This window comes from Natrix helvetica (genome assembly GCF_964273705.1).
Source record: "Natrix helvetica genome assembly, chromosome: 1".
Taxonomy (NCBI): domain Eukaryota; kingdom Metazoa; phylum Chordata; class Lepidosauria; order Squamata; family Natricidae; genus Natrix; species Natrix helvetica.
In genome coordinates this window covers 117,339,332-117,358,534 of record NC_138548.1, presented here as the reverse complement: position 1 = coordinate 117,358,534, position 19,203 = coordinate 117,339,332, and the positions used below count along the sequence as shown (strand labels likewise).

At 45.3% G+C, this 19,203-nt stretch overlaps 1 protein-coding gene across 3 annotated transcripts in view; it reads right to left on the bottom strand.

Annotated features, from left to right (window-relative positions):
* The window catches only part of LOC309400525 (NACHT, LRR and PYD domains-containing protein 12-like), a 139,138-nt gene extending 120,282 nt beyond the window's left edge, over positions 1-18,856 (bottom strand). For all 3 annotated transcript variants that reach the window (XM_081969089.1, XM_081969090.1, XM_081969091.1), the window contains exon 1: positions 18,750-18,856. The gene's annotated coding sequence lies outside the window, so the exon portion shown is untranslated. The remainder of the gene's footprint in view (positions 1-18,749) is intronic.
* Positions 18,857-19,203: the final 347 nt, after the last annotated feature.

The window sequence follows — 19,203 nt, the reverse complement described above, 5'->3', positions numbered from 1 at the left end:
ATCTTTCTACTACATCATATATTTTACATTTCCCTATTTCTTATTTCTATCATCCAACCATTTATACCATTTCCCCCAAATTAAACAGCATTCTGATTCTTCTTTTCCTTGTATTTCCTTCATCAATTTATCCATCTCGGCGCATTCTTTCTTATCACCTCATCTTCCTTTGGTACTGCATTGTTCTTCCAATTTTGGACATATGTTATTCTGGCCACAGTTATGATATGTAGGATTAGATACAGTATTTCTCTGCTATATTTTTTGTGGTTATACCTAATAAAAATACTTCTGGCCTCCAGTCTATATGATACCCTGTTATTTCTTTGAGCCATTTTTTAATTTTGGTCCAGAATTTATTCACCCTCTCGCATGTCCACCATGTATGGCAATAAATCCCATATGATTTTATGCACTTCCAACACGTCAGTGATATATTTGGGAACATCTTTGCAAGCCTCGCAGGAGGGAGGCGCCATCTATAAAACATCTCATACTGGTTTTCCTTGTATGCCGCAGACATGGTTCAGTTTCAAATTTATTTCCCAAAGTTTTTTTCAATTTTTCTAGCTCTATATTATACCCAAAGTTTTTTGCCCACCTTATCATTGTTTCTTTGACGACTTCATCTTCCATTTTATACCTCAGCAAAAATTTATATATTTTTCAAAACAAGCCCTCTCTTTTACTAAAATGCAAAAGCAATATTCTCATCTCTCCTTCTAACAGATACAGCTAAAAGAAAGAGCGTAACAAAGCCAGGATGGAGATGGGGATTACTGCACTCCTAAGGGAGAGGAACCGAAAAGCCAAAACAGAGACAAACTACATGAAGATAAAGCATGGAGGTAGGTAAAAAGAGAGAGGCCTTGTGATCTCCAAGCAAAATTTCTGAAAAATCTTCAGGCTTATGGTGGAGATCAGAAACCCTCCACTGCCAGACCCATTTCAAGCTCAGCTGAAGGGCCTCTTTCCTTTGCAGTGACGTTTCCTCCCCACAGAAATTACTGTGCAAAGTCTTTCTGAAAGGCTGCATGTTTTTTTTGCAAAGCATTGGCTTCTCCAGAAAAGAGTCTTATCACACAAATACATATCACAAAATCCAATCTTCCCATATTTAAGCACTTAGGTTATCAGACTTACTTTTCCAAAGTGAAAAACAGGAGTCTCAAAGCTAAATTGGCCCTGAAATTGTAAACAAACGGATATGGTCGTTATCTTTCGCAGGCCTCATTTTCAAATGTGCCCCTTCCTTCCTCCTTGTAGCATTTTATATGAGTCGTGTTTTTTTTCTGTAGGGTCCTGAGACAGCTGCTTCAAAATAGGGAAGCAGCAGGTCTATTTCATCGGCCATATCAAATAACAGCCTTGAAAATGCAAGCCTTGAAAATGCAAGCCTTGAAAATGCCTTTGCTCCACAAAGGTTTAAGTGAAGATACACACCTGCTGCTTCACTTAATGTTCTTTCCTGTTTATTTGTTTGATAACCTCCTGCAGAATTGTAGTGCAAGGAAAGGGTTTCTGGCCATGGGAAAGGTAGAAGGGACAGAGCCTCCCTCTATAGAAACTGTACTCCTACGTGAAAGAGAGAATCCTATACAGATATGATGTTACTCTCTACACTTTACTGACCAGTTCAAGATTGACTCAGCCTTCCATACTTCCTGGTTCAGTAAAACGAAGAGCCAGATTGTTGGGAGCAATATGCTGATTCTGTAAACCATTTAGAAAGGGCTGTAAACACTATGGAGCTGAATATACGTCTAGGTTCTGTTACTACTGTAGGAAATGATTGAAGCCAGATGAAAGGAGGAAAGAAAAAGTGGCAGAGGAAGTAATTTTAGAGCAGTTTCTATATATATTCCTTACTATATTGAGGTTTTGGCCACAACCCAGAATCAGGTCAAAAGGCAGTTGGATTGTCAGAGGACTACATGGGAATAAAAAATCAGAGGGATATTAGAAGGGAAGATGCAGAAGGGGAAAGAAGAATAAGGAAGTCTGCCCAGAAAATAAGAACCTTAAGGAGCCAGAAGAGAGAAACGTGAAAGGCTTCCTAGATCCTGCCCAAAAGGAAGGCATTGGGACGTCAGAGAAACTTGTAGTTGTTACAACTGTAGGAACTATAAGAATACTGGATATTGTCCAAAAGACTGTAAAAACTGGAGGAAAAAAAGGATGCCAGGAATGCAAGTGTCTCTGGGATGAAAAATTATGACCCCAGCAAAAGACAATAGGGTCACCATTAGAGGCTTAGGAGATACTGGAAGTAGACAAACATGGAAATGTACTCATTCAGTAAAGAAGACAGCATCTGTGGGGAAAGAGCCTGTTACAAGTGTGTGGGCAGATTAAGATGGTCCCATTGGTTAGAGCCAGAGCAAAGCCGCAGGAAAAGACACAAGTAATTGTGGTAGGAGTTATTCTAAAATTGTCATGCAACCTAAAAACTCCATTTCCAGTTACTGTGATGACTATCTTGGACCCTTCTCCAGATGCTAGTTAGGAGGAGAATGAGCTGGAAGCCAAGGGCTATGAGCCACAGGTGGAGGGGCCGAGCACAGGGGAGCAACCAGGATTCAAGGACACTAACTATGAGGGTCCAATCAAGGAAAAGACATCAAGTCTGCAGGGAAGAGGGAAAAAAAATCACAATTATTTCTTGAAAAGCAAGCATGGACAACCAAAAGGAGCGTAATTATGTATGGAAACGGAACTGCCTCTCCTTGAATGTATTTCCAGAATATTAAGCATAAGAAGGCAGTTGCACATTACAAACAGAAAGGGGAAAAATCACTTACTGAAGCATCTCTATTGTACAGTCTGGATGTTTGAGTCCACTACACAGCACCTACATTGGTTTGTCATTTGGGTTCTTGAGGGACAAGCCCAATGCTCTCAAACTCTGGTTTTTCCTGAGTATTTCTGCAAGATGCCTGCTGCAGGATTCATTGGTATCTCTTGCAAGCCCACAGAGCAGAATATGAAAAGTTACAGTTATCTTTTGAAAAAAGAAGTCTTGAATGTATTTTTATAGTTATTGAATGAAAGGTGATTATGTGTGGTATCTGAACTGCCTCTCTACAGTTATTTTCTAAATTGTCTAAATCAAGTATCTTCCAAACTGCCCCAGATTGGAAGCTTTTCCTGCATTCTGGAGCTGAAAATCCTCTGTAGTTGAAAATCCTTCTTGAATTTCAGCAGGGAGCCTTTTTAGCCTCCCCAGAACTGAGTGGCTTCCCTGTTGTCTTAATCCCTGTCAGTTGGTCTTCCTTTCCACATTTGCTAAGCAGTTAATGGTGGTCTCTCTTTGCCAGCCTTCCCTTCCTAATTCCCCAAGCAGCTAAGACTGCATTCTTTTCACAATCCTTTCTGAAGATGGTGCAACTTTAGCCATATGTTTACTAAGAAGTTGTGTCTGAAAAGGAAAGAGGAAATGCAGGGAGGTTCTGGGTGCAAAAGGTGAAAAGTGGGTGCTGGGAACTGAGTGTGTAAGTAGCCCAGAGAATAAATGCTTACTGACACTTGCTGAGTTGTTCTGGGCATGCTGTGCAGTTCTGGGCATGATTGCCATCTTGCAAGGTAGGATGCAGGGCAGCCAAAAGTATAGAGATGGAGGAAAGATATACTGATAGAGAGAATTGGTGGCAGTCTCTTATTTTGGCAAGGATGGCTTGGAAGCTACTCAATGACCCCCAATTTGGGGTTTTAATTAACAAATGCAGTAGGAAAAGTGTGGTAGATGGCTGAAAGAAAGAAGGCCTGGAAAGTGGGAGTTTAATGATATGCTAGCTTGGATTCTATTGGGTAGGGAGGAAACATATGAGATATTTTTAGGGCTATATCAGGTATTCCCAAGAAAAGCCTGGCATTTATTAAGATTTTTGTGAACAGTTAACAAAAAAAACCACCCTCTTTATCTAATTCTAGCGACTGTGTTCTAGTTGTTTGCACCTGACATTAATCTTGCCAGACTCACTGCTCCTGGAAAGGAGGCAGGGGTGGGCTGCTGGGGGTTCACAGGGATTTGGGAAAACCTCTAGCTAAGATTTTGTACAGTTTGGAGAACCCCCAAATCCCACTCCTGGCTGGCCCCGCCCACTCCTCCCCTCCCAGGAGTCCCCATCTGGCCTGTTTTGGATGCAGGTAAGTGCAGTGTTAGATCTGGGCAACGAGAGACAGACTGCGGACACGAAGTGACTTAACAGCTCATTTATTAATAGTAGTAGTGATCCAGCTTGCTCTGTGGTCGGAGGGTTCCCCTTTTATAGGGATCGGGTACGCCCCTCGACCAATCAGAACGATACCTGTTTCCCACTGTAGCAGCGGACCAGAGGGGAGACTTATTACGATATATGCTAATATCTAACACCCCTCCCCTCCTAGATGGAACGTTGCGGTAGGTAACATAGTCTTTTAGGTATGTGGGTGTTTGTCTTGCTCGGGAGGAGCGTCGTAGTTCGGGTTGGTTAGAAGTGGTTGCAGGATCGGGTGCTTTCCCTGTTTCACGCTCGGGAGGTTGTGTGCCTTCGTTGCTAGGGCGTTCTGGAGTCTGCTCGGCTGCGTTGTTCGGGGTTTGCTCTGCTTCGTGCGTGTTTTCTTGTTCCAAGCTTGGTTCGCAGGTGTTGTAGTTTTCTATGATGGGGCTCTCGCGTGGCTGACTTTCTGTAGGCAGGAAACTCTCGTCTTCGTTTCGAAGGTCTGAGTGTGCTAGGCGACCCCGCAGTTGGTCGATGTGCCTTTTCCAGTTCCGCCCATCTTCCAGTTCCAACAGATACGATCGTGGACCCGTGATGCCAATGACCGTTGCCGGCATCCACAATGTTCCCCCTGCATAGTTGTGGGCGTATACCGAATCCCCTATGCTAAAAGACCGAATTTTGCTTGTGGAGTCTGGGGGCGCTGTGGCAGAGTAATTTGGGTGAAGACGGTCCAGGTGAGACCGTAGGCGGCGGCCCATGAGTAGTTCAGCGGGGCTCTTACCCGTCGTTGCGCTTGGGGTAATATGCTGAATTAGGAGGTAATGGTCAATGCGTGTTTGCCAATCACCTGGACCCATCCTAGCGAGGGCCTCTTTTGCGAATCGCACCATTCTCTCCGCCTGTCCATTTGATGCCGGATGGAATGGTGCGACGAGGGCATGCCGAATTCCCTGACCTGCTAAAAACGTTTCGAATTGCATGGCCGTGAATTGGGGCCCGTTATCGGAGACTAGGAGGTCGGGCAGGCCATGAGTGGCGAAAAGTCGCCGTAGAACCTTAATGACTGCCTCTGCCGTGGTTGAAGTCATTAGGACTACTTCTAGCCATTTGGAGTATGCATCCACAACTATAAGGAAAGTCTGACCTTGGAATGGCCCTGCGAAATCGATGTGTATTCGCGACCAGGGTGCTTTAGGTTTCTCCCATTCTGTGGCGGGCGCTTCCGGGGGTGCTGGTCTAGATTCCTGGCAGGGGTCGCAAGTGGCCACCCACTCCTCTATTTCTTTGTCCATGTTTGGCCACCACACGTAGCTTCTTGCTAACGCCTTCATTCTAACAATCCCCGGATGACCCACATGTAAAGCATCTAATACATTCCTACGTAAAACATACGGAATAACAACTCGATCCCCCCACAACAAACAACCTTGTAACACTGAGAGTTCATCCCGTTTTGACCAAAACATTTTGAATTCCGGGCCCACATTTCCCTTCGGCCACCCCCTCCAAACCCAAGTTTGAACTTGTTTTATTAAATTGTCTTTAGAGGAGAACCTTGCAACATCGTAGGAAGAAACCGGTCCCGAATCCAAACAGTCAATGAGCAATACCGGTACTTCTGGAGTGGGGTCTGGCAGAATGTCAGGTAATGGGCAACGGCTGAGTGCGTCTGCGTGTCCAAGAGTGGAGCCCGGTCGATGAATCAATTTGTATGAATACGCAGCCAGGAAAACAGTCCACCTGGTCATGCGTGGAGAAAGGGAAACCGGGGTGGGGCGGTTTCCCGCCAAAAGTCCCAACAACGGTTTGTGATCTGTAATTAGTTCAAAGTCGCGGCCGTAGAGGTATTCGTGGAAACGCTTTACTCCAGCTACAGCAGCCAGCGCTTCCCTGTCCATTTGGCTGTAATTCCTTTCGGCCGATGAAAGAGTTCTGGAGTAGAAGGCGATGGGTGCTTCTTTTCCGTCGGGCATCCTGTGGCTGAGGACTGCTCCAACTCCGAAGGGTGATGCGTCGCAGGTCAATACCAGCGGTAGGGTCTGGCTGTATTGGACAAGCAGTGAGTCAGTGGTGAGCAGGCGCTTTACCCCGGCGAAAGCTGCAGCTTCGGATTGTCCCCATTTCCATGGTGCGTTCCTCTGGAGTAGACGGTGTAGTGGCTCAGCAACGGTCGCCTTCTGCCTCAGAAAAACGCTGTAGAAGTTAAGTAATCCGAGGAAAGCCTGCAACTCGGTCTGGTTCCGTGGTGTGGGGGCGTCCTGGATCGCCTTGATTTTCTTTGAAGTGGGGTGTATTCCCTGACCATCGATTCTATAACCCAGGAATTCTACGCTAGGCACGTTAATTTGGCATTTTTCCTTTTTAAGGCGGAGACCCTTTTCTCTGATTCTGGCCAAAACAGATCTGGCTCTTTTATTTAATTGCTCCTCGTTTGCAGCGGACACCAAGATGTCGTCAAAATAGGGGACGACTCCCGGTATCCCTTGCAAAAGTCGTTCCATGACGCTCTGGAACAATCCTGGGGCAATGCTCACGCCGAATTGTAGCCGGTTGCATTTGAATGCTCCTCTATGCGTCACTATAGTTTGGGCCTCCGCTGTGGTGCTATCAACTGGCAGTTGCTGGTAAGCTTGTGCCATGTCTAATTTAGCAAATACCTTTCCTGGCCCCAACGAGTGCAATAAGTGCTGTACTACAGGCACAGGATATGCGCTCTGTTGTAGCGCGACATTAATTGTGCATTTATAGTCCGCGCAGATGCGGACTGATCCGTCTGGTTTGACTGGGGTCACGATGGGTGTTTCCCAGCACGCGTGATCTACCGGCTCAAGGATTCCTTGCTCCACTAACTTATCTATTTCCTTATCTATTTTTGGGCGGAGTGCAAAAGGCACTCGTCTCGGTTTAAGTCGGATTGGCGCCACTTTGGGGTCTAAATTGAATGATATTGGTTTACCCACATACTTACCAAGACCGGGGCTGAACACATCCTCGAATTCCTTAAAAATCTGTTCAGCGCTGCTGTTTCTCACGGCGTTGATTCCGGTGACTTCTAACCCCAGGGCTTCAAACCAATCAAGCCCCAGAAGGTTCTGTAATGGTGCGCTGGCGATGGTCACGGGCAGCTGGGCTTCGATGTCCTTGAAACGGATGTGGAATGTGCCTTGGCCCACGATGGGGACTTGGTTCCCCTGGTAGTCTCGTAGCAGGACGTCTGGAGCGCGTAGTTGGCTCTTTCTGAGGCTAGGGATAGCCTGTTTCATGGATGCCCATGAAATGATCGTCAGGGTCGATCCTGTGTCAACTTCTAGCTCGCAGGGTGAGCCCTCCAAGAGGACTGTGACTTTCAGCCTTTTTGGCCGCTTAGGGCGGACCTGATGTATTGTGGTGAGATACGTTCGCAACTCCTCTCTCTGGGTCAACTCTATCTCATCGTCAACATCCTGAAAATACTCTCGTTGAGCGTCTTGATAGAACGCTCTTTCAGCTCCTTGTGAGTAATCTCTCTGGGGATACGCTCGTTCAGCTCTTTGGAAATTTTCTCTCTGGGTAAACACTTGTGGATTTCTCTCTGGGCGCCCTTTTTGATTTCGCCAAGCCCCTGGGTTGGGCTTCTGTTGGCGGTACATGGGTGGCTGCCGTGAGGCAGGGACTCCGCTCTGGCACACTCGTGCGATGTGCCCAAGTTTGTTGCAGTGCGAACAAACAACGTTCCTGAACCTACAAGTAGACCTGGGGTGATTCCCTCCGCAGCTTGCGCAGGGCGGCAAACGGAATCCGGGTCTCCCCCCAGGCCTCAAGTGACTGCTCTGCATCAGGTGACTGTCCTCGAACTCGGGATTCTCGTAGTCGGGGCTTGTGTCCTCGTAGTGTACTCTGGTTTGTCTTGATGCTGGCTGGTTTACGTTGGCCCCTCGTTGTATGGTCACCGATGATTTCTCCGCTGACTCTGACGCTCTTGCTTCGTTTAGCGCTGTCTGTAGGGTTAAATTCGGGTTTGCCAACAGCTTCTTTTGTAAAGAAATGTCTCTTAACCCACAGATGAGCTGCTCTAAGATGTGCTCGTCCAGATCCCTGTACTCGCAGTGAGTTGCTGCTTTTCGTAGGGCTGCAACATATTGATTGATGGATTCTCCCGCCTTCTGGTTCCTCATGTTGAATTCCTTGCGGCAGACATGGCGGGAAGGTTTTGGCGCGTAATGAGTTTGCAGGGTCTGTTGCAACGTCGTCCACGATACTGCCTGTATTGGAGTAGGCGCGGTGAGGTCTCTGGCCGTATTGAAGACTTCCTTTCCGCAGTAGCCGAGGAAGATGTTTTTCTTCCTCGCATCGGTGATCCCCGTGTATTCGTTCGCTTCGAGGAAACACTCGAAACGAATCATGAAAGCTTCCCATTCGTCGTTTGCTGGGTCGAAAGGAGCGGGGGGAGCATGCATCGCCATCTTCTCAGTTTGAATTTGCCGCGCTGCGGTGATCTGAGATGGCTGCCGGAATTTCTGCCGAATTCCTGGGCTGGATCAAATCTGGAGATTCTGGAGGTAGCGTTCTTCGTCCTATCTGTCTCTCAATCCCACCTTCGTCGCCAATGTTAGATCTGGGCAACGAGAGACAGACTGCGGACACGAAGTGACTTAACAGCTCATTTATTAATAGTAGTAGTGATCCAGCTTGCTCTGTGGTCGGAGGGTTCCCCTTTTATAGGGATCGGGTACGCCCCTCGACCAATCAGAACGATACCTGTTTCCCGCTGTAGCAGCGGACCAGAGGGGAGACTTATTACGATATATGCTAATATCTAACATGCAGGGTACACACAGAGGCTTGGGGAGAGCAAAAAACAGGCCTACCAGGAGTTCCAGAGGGTTTCCGGAGCCTGGAGAGGCCATTTTCACTCTCCTGGAGGCTCAAGGAAAGGCTCCGGAGGCCAGGGAGGGCATAAATGTCTCCCTGCCATGGTTCAGGAGGCCGACACCATGGCCACACTCACCCAGCAACCAGGCAGAGAACCCCTTGCTAAAAATTTTGAAGTCCATCCCTGGAAGGAGGCATGTTTGAACATGGCTATGGGCATATTGTAGGCAGCTGCTATGTCTCTTCAAGAGATAGTGGAAACCTTATTCCAACACAGCTGGGGATGGAAGCAGAGCTTATAAATAACAGTGCTCTACTTAGTCCAACAATAAGCTTAAATTCCCAGCTGCTGCTGGCTCCACTGCCTCCAATAGTACAATTAGTCTTGTTTTGTTTTCATGGGGATTGCCAGACAAGGTTGGAGGAGAAGCGGAAGAGATGAGAACATTTGTTGCTCAATGTGAGTTTTTTTATGGGAATCCGAACCACAGAATTTCCTTCAGTAATTTATTTGGTGACATCTTGATTTACTCTGATGAAGCAGGGGCTCATGGGCAGCATGTCAAAGAGGTGTTGCAAAGGCTTTGGGAGAATACATTTTTCCCAGGCTTGAACAGTGCATCCTTGACCTCCAGCAAGCAGAGTACTTGGACTACAGGGCTTCAATCAATGGTCTTCAGATGGATCTAGTAAGGTGAAGGCTCGTTCTATCCTGGAACACTCCCCCATAGAACACCCTATGAAAGATGTTCAACGCTTCTTGGACTTTGCATAATTTTACAGGAAGTTCATTCCTAATTTCACGCATAGAGTTAAACAGCTGCTGAAAAAGAAAGCTAAGTTTACATGGACAGAAAGGGAACAATCAGCATTTGAAGAGTTAAAACTTCCCAACCCCTTCTTGACCATCCTAACCTTTCAAAGCAATTGATCATTCAAACAGATGCATCAGGTGTGGCTTTGGGAGCTATTATATTGCAAACAGATGGGTGGGCAACTAATAGAGTGTGCCTTTTACTCCAGAGCATTAATACCCCCAGAAAGAAATTATGACATCTTTAACAAGGAGTTGCTACCAGTAAAGATAGTTTTGGGCAATGGTGTCATCATTTGGTGACAGCTGTGTTTACAAGGAGTATAAAGCCTTCCATTCCCCACTATCCAGTCAGAGTTAAAGAAGCTTCTTGGATGAGAAGTTAAATGTCTTCAAAGAAAAACAAGAAAGTCCAGTTGCCTCTTCAAAAAAGCACTTTTGGGACAACCATGAGTTGGATGACTGAGAATCTCCATAGACAAGTCGGCAATGGTTTCTCTTAATGACTGCCAGGTTCATTTAATTGCTGCCCCATAAAAGAGAGTAAAAATGGGTCCACTACATCAGGGGTCTCCAACCTTGGCAACTTGAAGCCTGGCAGACTTCAAATCCCAGAATTCCCACCAGCGAAAGCTGGCTGAGGAATTCTGGGAGTTGAAGTCCGCCAGGCTTCAAGTTGCCAAGGTTGGAGACCCCTGCACTACATGACTGGACCCATTTCTATTACCTTTTATTGTGGCAGTGGTTAAGTGAATGTGGCAATCATTCAGCAAATCCATTCTTTGCTATGGCGTGTTTTCTAAAATCCAGATATAAATGCTTGCTTTTGGCAAAAAAGCAGATAGAGACAAAGACAAAGTGTCTTTATCCTTTCAGAGGGATTCAGAGAGAGAGAGAGAGAGAGAGAGAGAGAGAGAGAGAGAGAGAGAGAGAGAGAGAGAGAGAGTGAGACAGAGACAGAGACAGAGACAGAGAGACAGACAGAGACAGAGACAGAGAGACAGAGACATACATACATACATACATACATACATACATACATACATACATGCTGGCAAGATTCAGCCTTCATGTTCTGGGTTTCATTTCCCAAGGGAAAGAGGGGAGAAGATTTCTAATGGTCTAGATATTTTGTGGTAAGAACCATTTCAATGGGAGGATTCCTTGGACTTAGAGAAGGATGACTCTTCTGATATGGCATAACTGCCTCCTTTTCCCAGTTCCCATAAGGACTCCAATGCTCCTTTCATTTTGATCGAGTTGTCAGGAAAGTCTTTTTGCTGAAACCTTAGAAATAAAGTGCATTGAATCAGGGAAACAGGAGGTCTACCCCATCAATCTTCTCTGAAATAATTTACTAGGCACTTGCATCTAGGAGGACTACCAGCAATAATCCTCATTTCAGTCATTGGGTTTGTAGACTTTACATCCTCTTACATTCCTTTTATTTTATTTTTGAGGCTGAGAACAATCTTTTTTGTGCCAGCACTGATGACTGTCAGCCAGCAAGGTACTAAGATGCATGCAAGTGTGAAATTCAGCAGGTTCTGACAGGTTCTGGAGAACCAGTAGTGGAAATTTTGAGTAGTTCGAAGAACCGGCAAATACCATCTCTAGCTGGCCCCAGAGTGGGATGGGAATGGAGATTTTGCAATATCCTTCCCCCAGGAGTGGGAGGGAATGGGGATTTTACAGTATCCTTCCCCTGCCACATCCACCAAGCCATGCCTACAGAACCGGTAGAAAATTTTTTGAATTTCACCACTGCATTGCATGCCTTCCCATTCTGGTGACATGCAATCTCAGGCAGAACTTTGACAAGTTTTTGACTAATATTTTTCAATGGCAATGTAAATCTAGCCACAAGCTTAACATAGGTTGAGACTGGGAATCCAGTCACAAGTGACAAATGCAAAGAAAAAAAAACCCCTAAGAAACCCAGTGCTGGGAAGCCTGACAGATCTGAGGCTTACAAAGTTGTTCTCAGCATTTGCTCTCAAGGAGTGAGGTCAATAAATCAACCACACTGAGCTCTCACCCAACATGCAGCTGTGGCAGTTTCCTTCTCAGCTTTGGTTCTTCTGCAGGTTTCTTTCTTACCAAATCTCTCAGATCTTCCAAATACTTCTATACTAGAAATTGTTGTGGGGTGCAAGTAAGGCATGCTGGGGGCTTACTGGAACTGAACTCTTTGGCTCCACTACTACTGGAATCATCCAAGCCAAGATTATTGTCCTGGCCAAGAAACTCCACTTTCTCCCCATCCTCCTTATCAGAGGACAAGACTTCACCTCTGCGTGGTTGTTTTTCACCTTTCATATTCATGGCAGGAAAATTATTTTCCCCTGCACATCCTCAAGGGGAGGATAACTACAAATAAACTCACATTATTATTTTTTAATGTTCCTGTAAATCTGTATGTGCACACAGAGGAACAGGTATGTAGGTATTCTTATAGGCATGTATATGATTATGAGGTCTGGGGAAAAGAGAACCAGAAATCTTATGATGAAACCCCCACAGTTTCAACCTTAAACTGTCTATTGTAGACCTCACTCTATTCCTAAGAGGTCCGTAAAGGGGGCGTGCATAAGCACACCAGCGTGCCTACTGTCCCTGTCCTATTGTCCCCATTTACTTGTATTTATTTTCTTTGTTCATGTCCATGTTCATACTTATACCTGCTATCCTGTACGTGTTTCACAAACAAATAAACAAACAAATACAGGCAGAGCCACTACATTTGAAGAGCAATATTTTACATAGGGAGAAATTGTTTGGGTACCCAGAAAACACAAAAACTTCTTTGGTTTGTAGATCAACAGGATAAGGAGTAAGGTAAGTCTCATTGCTCTTCCTGTTTTTGTATCCCTGCATTGGTTTGTACATAAATAGGAAATCTCATACAGGGGACCATCACTCTGGTCTTGATTTTAAATGTTCTGTTAGAATCAAGTTAGCTTCAGATGCCTTTCCATTTTTAGCCAGAAGTTAAACTTGAGATTATCAGAATGGTGATAGGCAGGGGAGGCATTGAGGCAGAGGCTCCTTCAGCAAATAGGTGGGTCACTGATGATAAAGTATTGTATGCAAATAATTTATTCAGATTCAGAAGTAATTGATTGTTTACAAAGCATCAGAAAATGAAAGTGTTGTTCTCTTGGACTGGTCATTTCAATCCTCTTCAAACTAATCCTTCCTACAGCAGTTTTGTATTCCTCAAGATACTTTGTATTCTCTTTTCAATATCTGAAATTTCTTATATGAACATGGTTTTTGTAAATGGCGATTTTCAATGCATCCTTTCATATAATTTAATGTAACTAGTTCTCTGCCTGGTCTATGGTCATCCGCTAGAGTTATACCAATTTTTTAAAAGGGTGACCCTAGTTCAGGTGAAAATTATAGACCATCTCTTTGTGTTGTGCTACATGCAAAGTTATGGAATCAATTATAAACCAATCCATCATTCACCACTTTGGACAAACAACTTACTATCCAACAAACAGTTTGGCTTTAGGAAAAAGATCATCCTGTAATCTACAACTTTTGCACTGTAAAATCATCTGGACTACATGTCAAGGCAAAGCTGTAGATGCAATTTACATAGATTTTTGTATGGCTTTTGATACAGGAGTCATGATAAACTGCTATTGAAATTAAACTCTTACAACATTTCTGGTCCTTTGCACAAGTGGATTGCTGATTTCCTGTTTAATAGATTGCAGAAAGTCAAAATAGGGAACTCGCTGAATAATCCTGCCTCAGTTAACAGTGGTGTTCCACAAGAAAGTGTCTTAGTTCATGACTAAGTTCTGGAGGGAGTTCTTGCAGTCCATTGGGTCATCTCAAGCACCAATGGGGCAGCAGAGAGACTGAACGCCATGGAAGAGCAGTACCTGAGGTGCTACATGAACTATCAGCAGTCCAATTGGGCAGATCTTTTATCTTTTGCTGAGGTCGCGTAAAATAATGCTGTTCACGGTAGCACAGGACTCACACCGTTCAAAATAGTGAGTGGTATGGACTTTGTCCCAATGCCTGAGTATCTAAGGGATCCCCCCTCCTCAGTCAGCTTGAAAGCTCGATGCTGAAAGCAACCTGGGAGAATGTCAAAAAAGCACTGGCTAAAGCAGCACAAACCTATAAGAAACAGGCAGATAAACACCGGGCTCCAGAACGGCCATTCCGGGTGGGAGAGAAGGTTTACCTCTCCACAAAATACTTGAGATTAAAACTGCCTAGCAAGACACTGGGGCCAAAGTTTATGGGACCATTCCCCATAGTAAAGATCATCAACCCAGTCACAGTGGAATTGAAATTGCCTCGATTGCTGGGGAAGATATATCCGGCGTTTCATAGTAGCCTCCTAAAACCCATGATCGGATCCACTCTGAGACCACTACCCCGGGAGCCCCCGTGCCCTGTGGTCATAGGGGGCCAAACTCATTATGAAGTTCAACAAGTCCTTGATTTGAGGTGGCACAGGAGACAACTCCAATACTTAATTAAGTTAAAGGGCTAGCCCTTATCAGAGGCATCTTGGGTAAAAAGTAAGAAAATCCAAGCTGATCGCCTTATAGAAAATTCCATGCAGAAAATCCAGGCAAGCCTGGAGGAGGAACACATCCCTAAATTATATACCTGTACTCAAATTGTTTCTGTGTCACACAGGTCGCTTTCGGAAAGTGAGGGGAGCCAGATGTCAAATTGTAAAGCGTTGCCATGACTATCATCAGGTTGGCATTGGAGGGAGGATTCCATGCATACCTTCAGCCAGTGACGTGCGGTGAGGTTTATGGCTGGTGAGGCTGGTGACGTCATCAGGAAGGCGGGCAATGGGACCACGTGTGCTGGAGGATGAGGCTGCCTCAGCCTCCAGCACACGTGATCCAATTCCCCGCCTTCCTGAGCATGCTCCGTCGGCTCGCGCTCCGCAGTCCTCAAAAGCGACTGGGGAACAATGAGAACCTTCCTGCCTCTGCTGGACTTAGTTCCCCAGTCGCTTTCGTGGCTTCATCATCTGGGAGCACCGACAACATTTCTGCCTCCGCAGCTCCCAGGCGCGGCCGGGCAGATGTATATAATATTATAATATAGCTGGTTTTGTTGTATTCGGGTCTTTTCCCGTGTAAGATTGAGATTGTCTTTGCAACGTTTCGGCAAGATCTCACCTGCCATCTTCGGGCTTGGACTTAAAATGGGAACGGAGCTGCCATCTTTCTGTAAATCTTGGTGGGAGGGGATGGGGTGCTGGCTTTGTTTCAGTAAGTGGAATGATTGGTTGTGTGGTTGTATGTCCTATATATATTGCCGGGTAGGTTTTGCATGGTATTTTGGCTATTTTTTGGTCAGTGGTGAAGGCTGTCCTGATACTGTGCTTGTGGAGAATTTTGCTGATTTTATCTGTGGTGCCTTTGATGTAAGGGAAGAGGGCGATGCCATTGTCCTGTTCTGTGTCTTGGTTTTTTGGGGGAGTCTCCTTTTGGATTAGGCCGGTGATTGTTTTTCTTTGGAATCCATTGGAGATTAATATATTTGTGAGTTTGTGTAATTCAGTTTTCAGGTGGTCTTTGTCGGCTAGGCGTTTGGTTCTGGAGATGAGGGTCTTGGCTACAGAGTTGATCTGTGCAGGATGGTGATGGGATTGTGCATTTAAGTAGCGGTTGGTGTGTGTTTTTTTCTTTCCCATGTGGCCAAAAACTGGACAACTTCCTCACACATCTCAACAGCCTACACCCCAAAATACAATTCACCATGGAAATAGAAGCAAACAACCAACTTCCCTTTCTGGATGTCCTAATCCACAAAAAACCCAATGGCTCCCTAGGACACACCATCTACCAGAAAAAAAAACACACCAACCACTACTTAAATGCACAATCCCATCACTACCTGCACAGCCTTCACCAATGACCAAAAAATAGCCAACATCTTAAGAAACCCCAAAGACTAAATCCAGCTAGAAAACCAAGGAGTCTACGAAATACCATGCAAAACCTGCCCGGCAATATATATAGGACAAACAAACAGGAGGATAAATGCACACATCACAGAACACAAGAATGCAGTAAAAAAAAAAAAAACTTCCTCCCTTTTCCAGCACCTTAAGGCTACAGGACATGAAATCAACTTTGAAGGAGCCAGGTTAATCTCCAAAACAGAACACCTCAACAAGAGAATAATTATGGAAGCCATCGAAATAGAGAAACACCCCCACAACATGAATAAACGTGATGATACCTCCGGCCTACCAAACATCTGGAAACCATCCCTAGCCAATAAACGAACACCACCCACCACCCAAGCCGTTACAATACAAAACAACAATGCACACACAGCCAGCACCAATCAGCAACAATCTACCAATCATGATACAGCCACACAACCAATCATTCCACTTACTGAAACAAAGCCAGCACCCCATCCCCTCCCACCAAGATTTACAGAAAGACGGCAGCTCCGTTCCCATTTTAAGCCCAAGCCCGAAGATGGCAGGTGAGATCTTGCCGAAACGTTGCAAAGACAATCTCAATCTTACACAGGAAAAGACCCGAATACAACAAAACCAGCATACCTACACCCGTGAAAATCTACAAAAACAAATATTATAATATTATATATATATAGTATATAATATTATATACTATTATTTCATGAAGAGAGGTGAGGCTCTGCCTCCCTTGCCTCCCCTGACCGCACGTCCCTGCCTTCGGCCAGAGTCAGATCTTATATTTCTACAACCTTGTTGGTGAATGTGACTTATGACCTAGACAGAGGGGAGAGGACACTGAGGTAAAGTTCAAATGCAATTAAGCGGATGTCAGTTTTGGCTCCGCAGGAGTAAACGCCAGAATGTTGATCCTAATAAATGAATGGATTTCTTTTGAACTTTGTCTTGAGGCTCATAAATTAATTAGGTCATCTTCTGGCAACTTCACAGCGGCAGCGCCGCACCCTCCTCAGCCCTGCCTGCCACCCAGCAATGCGCCACCATCTCCTCCTCAGTGGGTGGGCCAGGTAGGGGCGAGGGCATGGCCCAGGAGAGGGTGGCCAATAGGAGGGTGATGCCCAGCCCACCCTCCCTCAGCAGTAGCAGCAAGTTCCACAATGTTGCCTTCAAGGTGAGTGGCGGGCGCCACTTGGCTGGGGCAGCAGGGTTTGCCTGGCGCCCACCCAGCTACTGCTTAGTGGGTGGGCAGGCAGGTGGAGGGTTGCCCTGGCCCAACCGGCAGCTGGTGCAACCATGGTGGCACTTCTTGGGGAGGCTTGGCAGGTGCTAAGGGTGCCTGTCTTCCCTGGCCGGGCTGGAGCCCGGCCTCACAACATGCATGTCTGCCACTTGCGGAGCCAAGATGTGGCACTCGGAAGAGGTGGCGGGCTTGTTTTCCAGCTGGTTCCCGGCCCTGCGAAGGTTCCAAAAGTGCTTGGGCTCTGGGGCATCCTGCACTGTGCCCGCTGCCGCCTCTGCTCCCAAACAGAACCATCAGCCGCGAGCAGGTGCCTGAAGCTGCTGCTTGCAGGCATTCATGACTGCAGGTAAACTGCACCTGTAGTGAGAAGCTCTTCGCCCCATGACAGCTCCTCTCCAGCACTCCCTTTCCCAGCCATCTCCACCTCTGGTGCTGCCGGTTTTCCCCCTTGAACATCCTTACATTGGGTGCCCAGCCCAGGACACTTTGAGGAGAAAAAAATGAGTTGAGAATGACTAGCACATGCGTGCGAGAGGCACCTTTATGTCTCAAAGGTGCTTTTTCCCAAAGGCAACTGGATTGTTTTTTCCTTGAGGAAGAACAAAATGTTTCACTTCTCATCCAAGAAGCTTCATCAGTTGTGATGGTGGTGTATGTATGTGTGTGAGGTTGAGGCTGGATGGTAGAGGAAAGATAGGTTCTGACCAGATTTTGGGGTGGATGGGGGGGATGCAAGGATTGTATTTTTTTTGTAGTTATCTGGTTTTTCAGTATCTCTCTCTGAGAGCTTTTGAAGCCACTTGGGGGTTGATCTGTGCCCTCAGGATCTCCTGAATCAAATTGTGGAATCTTCTTGGAACTGCTACAAGGGGTGCATTGTAGATTAGACATAGGTGGTGTCTTATTCCTCCCCCTCTGTTGAGAGACGGCTGGAGAGACCTGGTCTGTCCTGAACTTTTGAAGCTGGTGGGGTGGGCTCTGGATAAAAGTCAAAACCTGAGTTTGATGCTGACCTAGAGGCTTTTGTTGGAATCCTGATTTAAGTTTTGGAGAAAGACTTAATTCACCCTAAACTTGTGACTGCTTTCATCAAAACTTAGAGTGGGAAGGAAAGAAAGAAAGAAAGAAAGAAAGAAAGAAAGAAAGAAAGAAAGAAAGAAAGAAAGAAAGAAAGAAAGAAAGAAAGAGAAAGAGACAGAAAGAGAGAAAGAAAGAGAAAGAGAGAGGGAGAAAGAAGGAGGGAGGGAGGGAAGGGAGAAAGAAAGAAACTGGGAGAGATGCACACAAGAAAGAAAGGAAGGAAGGAATGGAGTGGGAGGGAGAGAAAAACAGAGAGAGAGAGACAAAGAGTGAGAAAGAAAGAGAAAGAGAAAGAAGGAAAGAGAAATAAAGGAAAGAAGGAAGGAAGGAAGGAAGGAAGGAAGGAAGGAAGAAAGAAAGAAAGAAAGAAAGAAAGAAAGAAAGAAAGAAAGAAAGAAAGAAAGAGAACTTATGACCACAATTGAGCCCCAAATTTTGGTTACTAAGCAAGAGCGTCATTAAGTGAGTTTCACCACATTTTCCAAGTTGGCCACTCCCACCCAGTCTCATGACCACTAAGCCACTCCCGTCTGGTCACATGACCACCAAGTCACTCCCACAAAACAGGCCACATCTACAGAATTGGTTCTAAAATTTTTTGAAACCCACCACTGGTTTGGATCATCCAAGGCCAATTCTTTGTATCTGATTGTTCCAATCTTGGTTTCTTGCTGAAGAAAGTGGTCAAATTCTGTTGCCTTTTCATCCTGTTAAAGGTTACTGCTGCAAAAGAAATAAACACAGTCTTTTCAGAAAGTGATTGGGGTCCAACAAACAAGAAAGATATAAATTTTCATCTAAGATCAAGAAGAATGAATTTCATGGGTACATTCATAGAGCAATATTGAATTCTATTTCTGAAATTTATTCCTCACTTCAAAAAACAGGAATATATGAATTAGGTTCAGTATTTAGGTCATCTCATACTCAAGTCAAGTAGCTATTAAAAAGTTAGTGGTATCATGGTTAGAAACAATGCTAAAGCAACATATGGATTTAAAACCAGAAATACTGTATATTGTTGGGTATTTTAAAGGAAATACACATTTAATTTTGCATATGT